We start from the raw sequence: 16,007 nt of genomic DNA, 5'->3' as shown, positions 1-16,007 counted from the left end.
CCTATAATGAAAAGGACATCTTTTGGGGGTGTTAGTTCTAAAAGGTCTTGTAGGTCTTCATAGAACCATTCAACTTCAGCTTCTTCAGCATTACTGGTTGGGGCATAGATTTGGATTACTGTGATATTGAATGGTTTGCCTTGGGAACGAACAGCTAGGTAAAGGTTATTAAGAGGTTCAAACCTCCAGCCATGAAATAAATAAGCCACAGTTCTTTGTGAACTTCCTCCATGGTGTACTTGGGTCAGGGCCTGGACATGCAAATAGTGATGGTGCAGCCCATCAAGCTCATCTTCAGATACTTGGAAAATAGATCTCAGATTCAGGTGTGGCTTTATAAGCAAGTGAATACGTGGATAGAGGGCTGTATCATTTGTTTTGATGAGTGTATGAACCTTGTATTAGATGATGCAAAAGAGAGTCAATCTAAAACAAAATCAAGGGGGAGGAGCCAAGATGGCGGAGGAGTAGAACAGGGAGAACACTTTCTCCCCTACAAATTCATCAAAAGAGCATTTAAACGTCAAGTAAATTCCACAAAACAACTTCTGAATGTCGGCAGAGGACATCAGGCACCCAGAAAAGCAATCCAACTCTTCGAAAGGAGGTAGGAAAAAATATAAAAGACAAAAAAAGAGACAAAAGAGGGAGGGACGGAGTTCTGTCCTGGGAAGGGAGTCTTAAAAAGAGAGAAGTTTCCAAACACCAGGAAACCTTCTCACTGCCGAATCTATGCCGAGCTTTGGAAGCACAGAGGGCAACATAACAGGAAGAAAAAATAAATAAACAATTAAAACTCGAAGACTGCGAGTCCTATGGTAACTCCCCCAGCGGAGAAGCAGCGCAGACGCCTGCATGCGCCATTAGCAAGCTGGGGCTGGGCAGGGAGGCGCAGTGCGGGCTGCATCGCTTAGAGTAAGAATCTGGCCTGAATACCCTGAGCACTATCTGAGCAAAATAATTTGGGTTAGCAAACCAGACTGTGGGATATCTACCACGCGAAAAGCCAGCCCCAACCTAAGACACCGCCAGGCCCGCGCACGGAACAAAGAATTGAACAGAGATAGCTGGCTGCAGACCTTCCCCCTCCGGTGACAGGCAGCCAGAGCCGGAAGGGGGCAATCGCAGCCCAGAGAGACATTATCTATAAAACTGTAAGCAGGCTTCTTTGCTAACTAAAACTTTTGGGGGGACTGGACGGTTAACATCTGCCTGAGAAGGTGCGCCGGTTTTACACCCAGATAACCGAGTGGCGGGGAGGCGATAAGTCGCAGCATTGGTGCTCGCCAAACACCTCATCACTTGAGCTGCTCGGACCTGGGAAGAGCACAAAACTCAGGCCCAACTGAGTCTGCGCCTCTGAGGACTACCCGAGTGCCTGAACCTGAGCGGCTTGGACCTGGGAGGTACATGCAATCCAGGGCCAGCCTCGGATTGTTCCCGGCGGAACAACCTAGAGCCCGAGCAGTGTGGGCAGGGAGGCTACACGCGCCGTGAGCGGGGGCAGACCCAGTGTGGCTGAGGCACTGCGAGCGCACGCCAGTGTTATTTGTTTGCAGCATCCCTCCCTCCCTCCCCACAGCGCGACTGAACAAAGAGAAGAAATACAGCTCCACCCATCAGAACACCGACACAAGCTTCCCTAACCAGGAAACCTTGACAAGCCACCTGTACAAACCCACACACAGCAAGGAAAAGCCACAATAAAGAGAACTCCACAAACTGCCAGAATACAGAAAGGACACCCCAAACTCAGCAATTTAAACAAGATGAAGAGACAGAGGAATATCCAGCAGATAAAGGAACAGGATAAATACTCACCAAACCAAACAAAAGAGGAAGAGATAGGGAATCTACCTGATGAAGAATTCCGAATAATGATAGTGAAATTGATCCAAAATCTTGAAATTAAAATGGAATCACAGATAAATAGCTTGGAGACAAGGATTGAGAAGATGCAAGAAAGGTTTAACAAGGACCTAGAAGAAATAAAAAAGAGTCAATATATAATGAATAATGCAATAAATGAAATTAAAAACACTCTGGAGGCAACAAATAGTAGAATAACAGAGGCAGAAGATAGGATTAGTGAATTAGAAGATAGAATGGTAGAAATAAATGAATCAGAGAGAATAAAAGAAAAACGAATTAAAAGAAATGAGGACAATCTCAGAGACCTCCAGGACAATATTAAACGCTACAACATTCGAATCATAGGGGTTCCAGAAGAAGAAGACAAAAAGAAAGACCATGAGAAAATACTTGAGGAGATAATAGTTGAAAACTTCCCTAAAATGGGGAAGGAAATAATCACCCAAGTCCAAGAAACCCAGAGAATCCCAAACAGGATAAACCCAAGGCGAAACACCCCAAGACACATATTAATCAAATTAACAAAGATCAAACACAAAGAACAAATATTAAAAGCAGCAAGGGAAAAACAACAAATAACACACAAGGGAATTCCCATAAGGATAACAGCTGATCTTTCAATAGAAACTCTTCAAGCCAGGAGGGAATGGCAAGACATAATTAAAATGATGAAAGAAAATAACCTACAGCCCAGATTATTGTACCCAGCAAGGATTTCATTCAAATATGAAGGAGAAATCAAAAGCTTCTCAGACAAGCAAAAGCTGAGAGAATTCTGCACCACCAAAACAGTTCTCCAACAAATACTAAAGGATATTCTCTAGACAGGAAACACAAAAATGGTGTATAAATTCGAACCCCAAACAATAAAGTAAATGGCAACGGGATCATACTTATCAGTAATTACCTTAAACGTAAATGGGTTGAATGCCCCAACCAAAAGACAAAGACTGGCTGAATGGATACAAAAACAAGACCCCTACATATGTTGTCTACAGGAGACCCACCTCAAAACAGGGGACACATACAGACTGAAAGTGAAGGGCTGGAAAAAGATTTTCCATGCAAATAGGGACCAAAAGAAAGAAGGAGTAGCAATACTCATATCAGATAAAATAGACTTTAAAACAGAGGCTGTGAAAAGAGACAAAGAAGGTCACTACATAATGATCAAAGGATCAATCCAAGAAGAAGATATAACAATTATAAATATATATGCACCCAACACGGGAGCACCGCAGTATGTAAGACAAATGCTAACAAGTATGAAAGGAGAAATTAACAATAACACAATAATACTGGGAGACTTTAATACCCCACTCACACCTATGGATAGATCAACTAAACAGAAAATTAACAAGGAAACACAAACTTTAAACAATACAATAGACCAGTTAGACCTAATTGATATCTATAGGACATTTCATCCCAAAACAATGAACTTCACCTTTTTCTCAAGCGCACATGGAACCTTCTCCAGGATAGATCACATCCTGGGCCATAAAGCTAGCCTTGGTAAATTCAGAAAAATAGAAATCATTCCAAGCATCTTTTCTGACCACAATGCAGTAAGAGTAGATCTCAACTACAGGAGAAAAACTATTAAAAATTCCAACATATGGAGGATGAACAACACCCTGCTGAATAACCAACAAATCACAGAAGAAATCAAAAAAGAAATCAAAATTTGCATAGAAACGAATGAAAATGAAAACACAACAACCCAAAACCTGTGGGACACAGTAAAAGCAGTCCTAAGGGGAAAGTTCATAGCAATACAGGCACACCTCAAGAAACAAGAAAAAAGTCAAATAAATAACCTAACTCTACACCTAAAGCAACTAGAAAAGGAAGAAATGAAGAACCCCAGGGTTAGTAGAAGGAAAGAAATCTTAAAAATTAGAGCAGAAATAAATGCAAAAGAAACAAAAGAGACCATAGCAAAAATCAACAAAGCCAAAAGCTGGTTCTTTGAAAGGATAAATAAAATTGATAAACCATTAACCAGACTCATCAAGAAACAAAGGGAGAAAAATCAAATCAATAAAATTAGAAACGAAAATGGAGAGATCACAACAGACAACACAGAAATACAAAGGATCATAAGAGACTATTATCAACAATTATATGCCAATAAAATGGACAACGTGGAAGAAATGGACAAATTCTTAGAAAAGTACAACTTTCCAAAACTCGACCAGGAAGAAATAGAAAACCTTAACAGACCCATCACAAGCACGGAAATTGAAACTGTAATCAAAAATCTTCCAGCAAACAAAAGCCCAGGTCCAGACGGCTTCACAGCTGAATTCTACCAAAAATTTAGAGAAGAGCTAACACCTATCCTGCTCAAACTCTTCCAGAAAATTGCAGAGGAAGGTAAACTTCCAAACTCATTCTATGAGGCCACCATCACCCTAATACCAAAACCTGACAAAGATCCCACAAAAAAAGAAAACTACAGGCCAATATCACTGATGAACATAGATGCAAAAATCCTAAACAAAATTCTAGCAATCAGAATCCAACAACACATTAAAAAGATCATACACCATGACCAAGTGGGCTTTATCCCAGGGATGCAAGGATTCTTCAATATCTGCAAATCAATCAATGTAATACACCACATTAACAAATTGAAAAACAAAAACCATATGATTATCTCAATAGATGCAGAGAAAGCCTTTGACAAAATTCAACACCCATTTATGATAAAAACTCTCCAGAAAGCAGGAATAGAAGGAACATACCTCAACATAATAAAAGCTATATATGACAAACCCACAGCAAACATTATCCTCAATGGTGAAAAATTGAAAGCATTTCCTCTAAAGTCAGGAACAAGACAAGGGTGCCCACTTTCACCATTACTATTCAACATAGTTTTGGAAGTTTTGGCCACAGCAATCAGAGCAGAAAAAGAAATAAAAGGAATCCAAATTGGAAAAGAAGAAGTAAAACTCTCACTATTTGCAGATGACATGATCCTCTACATAGAAAACCCTAAAGACTCCACCAGAAAATTACTAGAACTAATCAATGATTATAGTAAAGTTGCAGGATATAAAATCAACACACAGAAATCCCTTGCATTCCTATACACTAATAATGAGAAAACAGAAAGAGAAATTAAGGAAACAATTCCATTCACCATTGCAACGAAAAGAATAAAATACTTAGGAATATATCTACCTAAAGAAACTAAAGACCTATATATAGAAAACTATAAAACACTGGTGAAAGAAATCAAAGAGGACACTAATAGATGGAGAAATATACCATGTTCATGGATTGGAAGAATCAATATAGTGAAAATGAGTATACTACTCAAAGCAATTTATAGATTCAATGCAATCCCTATCAAGCTACCAACAGTATTCTTCACAGAGCTAGAACAAATAATTTTCACAATTTGTATGGAAAAACAAAAAACCTCGAATAGCCAAAGCGATCTTGAGAAAGAAAAATGGAACTGGAGGAATCAACCTACCTGACTTCAGGCTCTACTACAAAGCCACAGTTATCAAGACAGTATGGTACTGGCACAAAGACAGAAATATAGATCAATGGAACAAAATAGAAAGCCCAGAGATAAATCCATGCACATATGGACACCTTATCTTTGACAAAGGAGACAAGAATATACAATGGATTAAAGACAATCTCTTTAACAAGTGGTGCTGGGAAATCTGGTCAACCACTTGTAAAAGAATGAAACTAGAACACTTTCTAACACCATATACAAAAATAAACTCAAAATGGATTAAAGATCTCAATGTAAGACCAGAAACTATAAAACTCCTAGAGGAGAACATAGGCAAAACACTCTCTGACATACATCACAGCAGGATCCTCTATGACCCACCTCCCAGAATATTGGAAATAAAAGCAAAAATAAACAAATGGGACCTAATTAAACTTAAAAGCTTCTGTACATCAAAGGAAACTATTAGCAAGGTGAAAAGACAGCCTTCAGAATGGGAGAAAATAATAGCAAATGAAGCAACCGACAAACAACTAATCTCAAAAATATACAAGCAACTCCTACAGCTCAACTCTAGAAAAATAAATGACCCAATCAAAAAATGGGCCAAAGATCTAAATAGACATTTCTCCAAAGAAGACATACAGATGGCTAACAAACACATGAAGATGCTCAACATCACTCATTATCAGAGAAATGCAAATCAAAACCACTATGAGATACCATTTCACACCAGTCAGAATGGCTGCGATCCAAAAGTCTACAAATAATAAATGCTGGAGAGGATGTGGAGAAAAGGGAACCCTCTTACACTGTTGGTGGGAATGCAAACTAGTACAGCCACTATGGAGAACAGTGTGGAGATTCCTTAAAAAACTGGAAATAGAACTGCCTTATGATCCAGCAATCCCACTGCTGGGCATACACACTGAGGAAACCAGAAGGGAAAGAGACACGTGTACCCCAATGTTCATTGCAGCACTGTTTATAATAGCCAGGACATGGAAACAACCTAGATGCCCATCAGCAGATGAATGGATAAGTACGCAGTGGTACATATACACAATGGAGTATTACTCAGCCATTAAAAAGAATACATTTGAATCAGTTCTAATGAGGTGGATGAAACTGGAGCCTATTATACAGAGTGAAGTAAGCCAGAAGGAAAAACACCAATACAGTATACTAATGCATATATATGGAATTTAGAAAGATGGTAACGATAACCCTGTATACGAGACAGCAAAAGAGACACTGATGTATAGAACAGGCTTATGGACTCTGTGGGAGAGGGAGAGGGTGGGAAGATTTGGGAGAATGGCATTGAAACATGTGAAATGTCATGTATGAAATGAGATGCCAGTCCAGGTTCAATGCACGATGCTGGATGCTTGGGGCTAGTGCACTGGGACGACCCAGAGGGATGGTATGGGGAGGGAGGAGGGAGGAGGGTTCAGGATGGGGAACACATGTATAATTTTTTTTTAATTAAAATTGAATAGAAAAAAAAAAAAGAAAAAAAAATAAAACAAAATCAAGAAAATAAATGGGTCAAATCATGCTAAATGCAGATAACATTATACTGCTCCAAAGTGTATCCAGCTAGAAATGATCAATGAACAAAGAAAACATTTGAAAAAACAGTTGGTTTTTCAGGTGTCCTTTGTTAGAGACTTTGTCAGTTTAGTTCTGAAACATGGATTCATATTGATTTGCTCATCCTTATGCTATTACCAGATAACAATAAATGCTGGGGGCCTGTTTTTATAAAAATAAACCACAGGGATTAAATATACAGCATAAATAATATGATCAATAATATAATTACTTTGTATGCGAACAGATGATTTCTAGACTTATCATGAGTATCACTGTATAATGCATGCAAATGTCAAATCACTATTTAGTACACCTGAAACTAACATAATATAACTATACGCCATAAAAAATAATAATGAATCTTAAAATATCACTTGTAATGTAAAAAATAAAACTAGTTAGGAATAAATGTATTTTATAACTTATAATATGTCTACATGGAGTTTGTACTTAAAGAAACAAAGCAATTGAGAAAAATATGTCCATAAGATGAAAAATTCATCTTTTCATGATGAAAAGTGTGAAAAGAAACATTCATACTCATTATGAATATTCAGAATCTCCTCAAACAAGTGTGATTCCTAGACAATCCCAGAAAGTGTGTGTGTGTGTGTGTACATTGATGAGCTGGTTCTTAAAAACATATAAAATTCAAATGCTCTATAGGGTATGGGCTTCCCTGATAGCTCAGTTGGTAAAGAATCCTCCTGCAATGCAGAAGCCCTCAGTTGGACTCCTGGGTAGGGAAGATCTGCTGGAGAAGGGATAGACTACCCACTCCAGGATTCTTGGGCTTCCCAGTTGGTTCAGCTTGTAAATAATCCACCTGCAATGTGGGAGACTTGGGTTCTGTCCCTGGGTTGTAAAGATCCCCTGGACAATGAAAGGCTACCCACTCCAGTATTCTGGCCTAGAGAATTCCATGGACTGTATAGTCCATGGGATCACAAAGAGTTGAACATGACTGAGTGACTTTCACATTCATTTTCATAGTAGGGTCGTGCTCAGTCATGTCCGACTCATTGTGACCCCATGGACTGTAGCCCACCAGGCTCCTCTGTCTATGAGATTCTCCAGGCAAAAATACTGGAGTCAGCTGCCAGTTTCCTTCTCCAGGAAATCTTCCTGACTCTGGGATTGAACCCATATATTTGTGTCTCCTCATTGGCAGGGATGTTCTTTAACACTAGCACCACCTGGGAAGCCCCTATAGTAATGCAAGAAGTATCAAAGGACAAGTCATACAGACAGTCTGTCATATCAACACTTACTGTAAAGTGTGAGTAATAAGGTAGTGGAATATCAGTACAAAAGTATGACAGAGACCAATAAAAGAGAATTAAGAATCTTGAAATGGACTCACAATTGTTTATTTGATTTAAGACAAAATCATTCTTCATCAGTAGGTGAAAGGATTAACCTCTTCAACAAATGATCTAAGGGCAGTTGGAAATCCATACAGAAGAAAAACAATGAATCTGAACTTAAAGTATTTAAAAATTTGAGAGAAATTACAAACCTCAAACAACTAAGCATCTAAAATAAAGCATAGGAAAATTTCCTCATGAAGTTGAGAAAGACTATGATTTTTAAAAGAGGATATACTTTTTTTTTAATTTAATTTTATTTTATTTTTAAACTTTACAATATTGTATTGGTTCTGCCATATATCAAAATGAATCCGCCACAGGCATACATGTGTTCCCCATCCTGAACCCCTCTCCCTCCTCCCTCCCCATAGCATCCCTCTGGGTCTTCCCAGTGCACCAGCCCCAAGTATCCAATATCGTGCATCAAATCTGGACTGGTGACTTGTTTCATATATGATAGTAGACATATTTCAATGCCATTCTCCCAAATCATCCCATCCTCTTTTTAAATTGTGCTAGAATAAATTTCTTATTTTCTTCAACAAAATAGCATTAAGAAAAAAATCAAGTCATAAGTTCAGTTCAGTCGCTCAGTCATGTCGGACTTTTTGCAACCCCATAGACGGCAGCACGCCAGGCCTCCTTGTTCATCAACAACTCCCGGAGTTTACCCTAACTCATGCCCATTGAATCAGTGATGCCATCCAACCATCTCATCCTCTGTCATCCCCTTCTCCTCCTGCCTTCAATCCTTCCCAGCATCAGGGTCTTTTGAAATGAGTCAATTCTTCACATCAGGTTGCCAAAGTATTGGAGTTTCAGCTTCATCATCAGTCCTTCCAATGAACACCCAGGACTGATCTCTTTTAGGATGGACTGGTTGGATCTCCTTGCAGTCCAAGGGACTCTCAAGAGTCTTCTCCAACACTACAGTTCAAAAGCATCAATTCTTATGCGCCCAGCTTTCTTTATACTCCAAGTCTCACATCCATACATGACTACTGGAAAACCAAAGCTTTGACTAGATAGACTTTTGTTGACAAGATAATGTCTCTGCTTTTTAATATGCTGTCTAGCTTGGTCATAACTTTCCTTCCAAGGAGTAAGCATCTTTTAATTCCATGTCTGAAGTCACCATCTGCAGTGATTTTAGTGTCCAAAAAAAAAATAAAGTCTGTCAATGTTTCCCCATCTATTTGCCATGAAGTGATGGGACCCGATAACATGATCTTAGATTTCTGAATGTTGAGCTTTAAGCCAATTTTTTCACTCTCCTCTTTCACTTTCATCAAGAAGCTCTTTAGTTATTCTTCATTTTCTGCCAAAAGGCTGTTGTCATCTGCATATCTGAGGCTATTGTTATTTCTCCTTGCAACCTTGATTCCAGCTTCTGCTTCTTCCAGTCCAGCATTTCTCATGATGGAGAAGGCTCCTGAGAGTCCCTTGGACTGCAAGGAGATCCAACCAGTCCATTCTAAAGAAAATCAGCCCTGGGTGTACTTTGGAAGGAATGATGCTAAAGCTAAAACTCCAGTACTTAGGATACCTTATGCAAAGAATTGACTTATTGGAAAAGACTCTGATGCTGTGAGGGATTGGGGGCAGAAGGAGAAGGGGACGACAGAGGATGAGATGGCTGGATGGCATCACCGAATCGATGGACCTGAGTTTGAGTGAACTCCGTTAGTTGGTGATGGACAAGGAGGCCTGGTGTGCTGTGATTCATGGAGTCTCAAAGAGTTGGCCACAATTGAGCGACTGAACTGAACTGAACTGAACTCTGCATATAATTTACATAGCAGGGTGACAATATACAGCCTTGATGTACTTCCTCCTCTATTTGGAACCAGTCTTTTGTTCCATGTCCAGATCTAACTGTTGCTTCCTGACCAGCATACAGATTTTTCAAGAGGCAGGTCAAGTGGTCTGGTATTCCCATCTCTTTAAGAATTTTCCACAGTTTCCCATGGTCCACACAGTCAAAGGCTTTGGCATAGTCAATAAAGCAGAAATAGATGTTTTTCTGGAACTCTCTTGCTTTTTCGATGATCCAAGTGATGTTGGCAATTTGATCCTCTGGTTCCTCTGCCTTTTCTAAATCCACTTGAGCATCTGGAAGTTTATGGCTCAAATACTGTTGAAGCCTAGCTTGGAGAATTTTGAGGATTACTTTATTAGCATGTGAGATGAGTGCAATGGTGTGGTAGTTTGAGCATTCTTTGGCAATGCATTTCCTTGTGATTGGAATGAAAACCGACATTTTCCAGTCCTGTGACTACTGCTGAGTTTTCCATATTTGCTGGCATGTTGACTGTAGCACTTTCACAGCATCATCTTTTAGGATTTGAAATACCTCAACTGCAATTCCATCACCTCCACTAGCTTTGTTTGTAGTGATGCTTTCTAAGGCTCACTTGACTTCACATTCCAGGATGTCTGACTCTAGGTGAGTGATCATACCATCATGATTATCTGGGTTGTGAATATGTTTTTGGTATAGTTCTCTGTGTATTCTTAGTATCTTTTGCTTCTATTAGGTCCCTACCTTTTCTGTCCTTTATTGTGTCCATCTTTGCATGAAATGTTCCCTTGGTATCTCTAATTTTCTTGAAGAGATCTCTAGTATTTCCCATTCTACTGTTTTATTATTATTATTATTTTTTATTGATCACTGAGGAAGGCTTTCTTATCTCTCCTTTCTATTCTTTGGAACTCTGCATTCAAATGGGTATATCTTTCCTTTTCTCCTTTGCTTTTCACTTCAAAGAATATTTCACAATTCATATCTGACAAAAGGACTCAGGTAGAATAAATTAGGTATGATCATAAATACATTTTTAAAATACAGATAATCTAAGTAAAGAAAAAAAAGGAGAAGCTTTTGAATAGTCTCTTCCCAAAAAGCATATAAAAATGTTGATGAATAAGTTAAAATTTGCTCACCACCACTAGTTTAGAGAAATTTAAATTTTAAACACCATTAGATACCATGCTTTAGCAACTAGAATAACTAAAATTAAAAGCACTGATTCTTCCAGATGTTGGTGTGAATGTAGACCTGTTGGAAAATTCTTGTACTGCTGATGCAAGATTCAATTGGAAAATATTTTGCATATATTAATATATGCATACCTTGTGATATTGAAAGTCAGCTTCTGGATATTTAGCTATTAGAAATCAGGGTTTATGTTCACCAAAAAAGCGTATACATGTTGCTTATAGCGCCTTTGTTGTTACAGCCCCAGACTGAAAACTAGTATATTAACAGTGGTGTATTCATTGAATGAAATTCAGTACACAAATGAAAAAAAAATAATATTGGTATACGTACCAACTCTCTGTTTAAGCTTTATATTTCTCTAGTATCCATCATCACTTATCTCTCTACCTATCCTTTGACTTCCTACTTTTTCATTCCAGTCCCCTATGATGAAAAGGGCAGCTTTTTTTGTTGTTGTTGATAGCTCTAAAAGGTCTTGTAGGTTTTCACAGGTCAACTTCAACTTCTTCAGCATCAATGGTTAGGGCATAGATTTGGATTACTGTGATGTTGAATGATTTGCCTTGGAAACGAACCAAGATCATTCTGTAGTTTTTGAGATTGCACCCAAGTACTGTGCTCCAAAATTTTTGTAGGCTATGAGGGTTACTCCATTTCTTCTAAGGGATTCTTGCTCACAGTAATAGATATTATGGTCATCTGAATTAAATTCTTCCATTCCCAGATTCACATTATCTTTCTGAAGACAAAAAGAGGCCTAAACGAAGCCTAATTAAACTTCACAGTTGCCTTATACATATTTTTTGTGTATGTGAGAAAGAGACATCATATTATGAAATTATTTTTCTATATATCTTGGAGTTAACTAAACCTTAAGTAAACTATCTCCTTATGTACTAAAAACAACTCCATGAAAAAACTATTACCATCCTTAGTTCGAAAATGAGAAATAGGCATTTTCACCCTAAGTGTCTGATGGACAGCCAGCAGCTAGATGGCGTCCGAACCAGAATTCCTACTCGTGGTATCAGACCACAGATCTCAAGTGTCTATTACTATCCTTATGATGTCACACTGGACTTTATAGCAAAGCAAGCATACATTTTAGCTACTGCCCCTGTATCTTGCATCAAACTGAGACAGGCTGCAATGCTGAGTGTCCATTATCTTTTATTTCATTGTCCTTACCAATGATCTCTTTGGTCTCTGTCACTCTCCACCTACTGTGTCTTCAGGGCTAACTGAGCCATTCCAATAGATCTTTATATTTATTAAGATAATCTGTCAATTTTAATTCTGGCATTGCTGAGCTGAGAGCTAGAGAGCTGTTCTATACCTTTTTATGAATCTCTTTCTGCTTATACTCATACGATTTATGTGTTGTTTAAAATCTCAAAGGTCAATCTTTTTTCCTTCAATTCTTGTTGGTCCCTGATGTGGTGCCCAGAGTTCAGCTCTGTAGCTAACATGCAAGTGCAGGTGCAAACTCCAGAGCAGGTGAATCCAATACTCAGCACCGTTCTGTTATCAGAACACCCTCCTATTAACTGTCTGTTAATAAAATGGTTAAGTTTTATTTACTGATTACCCTTGAATATTTCAATTTCAAGAACATGGTCTCCATCACATAGAAGCTAACATTTGAATGCCCATGCATATAGATAGATAGATAGATAGATAGATAGATAGATATCTCAGTTCAGTTCAGTCACTCAGTCGTGTCCGACTCTTTGTGATCCCATGGACTGCAGCACATATATATGCATGTATACATATATATCGGAGAAGGCAATGGCACCCCACTCCAGTACTCTTGCCTGGAAAATCCCATGGATGGAGGAGCCTGGTAGGCTGCTGTCCATGGGGTCGCTAAGAGTCAGACACAACTGAGTGACTTCACTTTCACTTTTCATTTTCATGCATTGGAGAAGGAAATGGCCACCCACTCCAGTGTTCTTGCCTGGAGAATCCCAGGGACGGGGGAGCCTGGCGGGCTGCCGTCTATGGGGTCACACAGAGTCGGACACAACTAAAGTGACTTAGCATATATATATATATATATATATATATATATATATATATATACACACACACATATATATATATATATAAACTCATTTGTTCTCCTAATAATTCTTGAGAGAGGTGTTGTCTTCTCAGTTACTGGAAGCTCAGATAGTTCCTGAGAGGTGATGGGTTGCCTTCTTTAAGAGCTAAAGAAAGTGAAATCGTGTCTGACTCTTAGTGACCCCATGGACTGCAGCCTACCAGGCTCCTCCATCCATGGGATTTTCCTGGCAACAGTACTGGAGTGGGTGCCATTGCCTTCTCCATCCTAATTATGGCAGAGGGAGACAAAAGCTTGGGTGGCACAGACCCTCATCCAAAGTGTATTGTACTGTAACGCTCTTGCAGTCCTTCATAAAATGAAAGATTCTGGTATTTTAGACACTGACATTTTAGAGGCACTATTAAATGGTACTTTGAAAGTTATATATTTTCAAGTTTCTCTGAAATTAACATCTTGTGATGCATCATTCAATCTGAATTATCCCACAATGAGAACATCCTGAGTCCCTGTGAGTGTTTTCATTAACTTTGTTAATGACCCTGCCCCTAAATTTCTATTGAAAATGCAGTCTTGATGAGCAGTGATTTCATTCCAGCCCAATAAAAATGATTCCAGAGGAGGCTGTTAGATTTTAAGGTCATGCAATGACTCTGTATATAACCTACTTTTTGTTTTGTTAACTACAAGTATTTTTGAAAACATATTCTCAACAACACAATCTATTAGTAACTAGCTTTCCTTGAAATTACTATTCAGTCCAATGTGATGAGCCCTTTGAATAATGGGGTCTTATGCTGGTTGTTGTATATTCATGTTTAGCTGCTATCTTTACGAATATCTAGTGAGTACTATTTATGCCCAATAATGTTCTACACATGGAAGAGTATTTACTGTTCTTTCCTTTGATGTTTCCCTAAGCATTATTTGGAAAATACTAAGACTTCATTAGCTTGAAAAATTATCTTTGCTTAGAGTGGCTTAGAGAAAGAAAGTTTCTTCTTACTGCAAATCATTTAGATATTAAATTTGATATTCTTAAAGAACAAATAATTCAAAATATGGCATGCTAAATAGAGGTCGGAGAGCAGTGGGAAGATATTAAAAGAAAAACTCATTTGAAGTCCACAGCACTCAAAGTCAGACTTAACTAAATTGTATTTATCATTCAGAAAATGGAAGTAGTCCTAGCACATTGCACTGCATTATTCAACATTTTATACCCTGTACTGCTAATGCTAAATGTTATCAACTTTAGACTGCCACAAAGTTCATGGTGTATATATGTGTATGTGTGTGCTTTAATAACCATTTTTAAACAATTTTAACCAGCTAGTAAAATAATACATTTGGAAATATATCTCTTCCAAACCATAATATTTTCATTTTCACTGTGGAGGTCTTTTTTTAAGAGGAATAATTGAAAATTTAATGTACTCACTGTGACAAATCAAATAGATAACTTCTTTCCTTTTGGGAAAAAAAAATGTATCATTCATCTTTCTGGGATGGAAAGCTATCTATTGTATTTCTAAAGAATGACCTTTTCCTAAATCCAAGATGTTATGGAATCCTCAAATCTGAATGAGAAATTCCCCACAATCATTTCTCCTGTGAAATAAAAGGCACAAAAAGCAAGGATGAAATAGTTGAGACCTCAGAAGAGTTGACCTGTCAAAACAATGCTATTGTCCTAGGACAGATCTGGGCACAGATGCCAAGGCAGGGACTGGGCCTTTGGTGAGGCATAGCTGCACAACTGCCTGGGAAATTGGTATATTGTCTTCCCATCTTGAAGGCTCCCAACCTTGAAGGTAAGCAAGCGAGTTCTATCTTCCCCCAAGATTGCATGGCAGAGAAAACACCAAACCTGTAGTGACACCACTCAGCATCAAGAAAAAGAGCTGAGTAATAGCCTTAAAGAGAGACACAGATTTCTAGGATTCCAGGTAGGAAAGAGCTGGTGATTCCCATGCAACCATAATAAGCAAAATCTCTGTGCCTGAAAAAAGCAGGGAAAGCAGAAACAGACTCACAGATGTAAAAAACAAACTTATGGTTACAGAAGGGGAAAGGCAGGGGAAGGATAAATTAGGAGTTTGGGATTAACAGATATATACTTATATATATAATAAATAAACAAAAGGGACCTACTGAATAGCAAAGGGAACTCTATCCAATATCTTATAATAATGTATAATGTAAGAGAATATACAAAATAATATATATATATATATATATATATATATATATATAAGAAGGAAATGGCAATCCACTCCAGCATTCTTGCCTGGAAAACCCCATGGATGGAGGAGCCTGATAGGCTACAGTCCATGGGGTCGCAAAGAGTCAGACATGACTGAGTGACTTCACTTTCTTTCTTTCTTTTGAAGAAGGAAATGTGAACCCTCTCCAGTATTCTTGCCTGGAGAATCCCATGGACAGAGTCTGGCAGGCTACATTCCGTGGAGTCGAAAGGGTTGGACATAACTTAGCAACTAAATCACCCCCCAAATACATATATCAATGATATATGTACACACACACACACACACATGTTGTTGTTGCTATTAGTTGTCCAGTTGTGTTCAACTCTTTGAGACTCCATGGACA

General features: G+C 38.3%; 1 pseudogene; it reads left to right on the top strand.

Moving 5' to 3' along the window:
* Nucleotides 1–230: 230 nt before the first annotated feature.
* Nucleotides 231–6,962, top strand: LOC113891921 (annotated as a pseudogene).
* Nucleotides 6,963–16,007: the final 9,045 nt, after the last annotated feature.

Source organism: Bos indicus x Bos taurus, chromosome 4, assembly GCF_003369695.1.
Source record: "Bos indicus x Bos taurus breed Angus x Brahman F1 hybrid chromosome 4, Bos_hybrid_MaternalHap_v2.0, whole genome shotgun sequence".
Classification (NCBI taxonomy): domain Eukaryota; kingdom Metazoa; phylum Chordata; class Mammalia; order Artiodactyla; family Bovidae; genus Bos; species Bos indicus x Bos taurus.
Note: the sequence above shows the minus strand (reverse complement) of the source record. Positions and strands in the feature narration are given on the sequence as shown.